This window comes from Loxodonta africana, chromosome 2 (genome assembly GCF_030014295.1).
Source record: "Loxodonta africana isolate mLoxAfr1 chromosome 2, mLoxAfr1.hap2, whole genome shotgun sequence".
NCBI classification, from domain to species: domain Eukaryota; kingdom Metazoa; phylum Chordata; class Mammalia; order Proboscidea; family Elephantidae; genus Loxodonta; species Loxodonta africana.
The window spans coordinates 53,071,300-53,071,704 of record NC_087343.1 but is presented as its reverse complement, the minus strand read 5'-3'; the positions used below and the strand labels follow the sequence as shown (position 1 = coordinate 53,071,704).

At 32.6% G+C, this 405-nt stretch overlaps 1 protein-coding gene and 1 long non-coding RNA gene across 5 annotated transcripts in view; both read right to left on the bottom strand.

Moving 5' to 3' along the window:
* Positions 1 to 405, bottom strand: part of PARP8 (poly(ADP-ribose) polymerase family member 8) — a 197,950-nt gene that overhangs the window by 170,015 nt on the left and 27,530 nt on the right. The window lies entirely within an intron of this gene.
* The window catches only part of LOC135228144 (uncharacterized), a 58,652-nt gene that overhangs the window by 49,131 nt on the left and 9,116 nt on the right, over positions 1 to 405 (bottom strand). The window lies entirely within an intron of this gene.

Sequence of the window (405 nt, the reverse complement as noted above, 5' to 3'; positions counted from 1 at the left end):
CTAACACATGAAGAAAAATTATTCATATTTAAATGTCTTCCCAAACCACCCCATTCCTTTGGCACAAACAAGGAAGTAGTTCTAAATGATGATATCAGTCCAAGATCAAGTGCACCTAGGCCATTATTTTCTTGACTGAGTGCGCCCTGAGCCACAGCTCAACCAATAATACAGCATGACTTACTTAACTTTTTAACGGCCAAGGCTATATAATAAGAGCAATAAAATGTATGTAACCACTCATCATATATAAGTGGTTTTCTTTCAATAAAGAATTTAAGTGCTACTTCATCAGTCAAGCTAGAATTACCTTCTAAACATTACATAAATATTAATTGAGAACTTTCATAATTACATTTTACTCAGAGATGAGAATGATCTGATTTTTAATTCCTATCATTTATC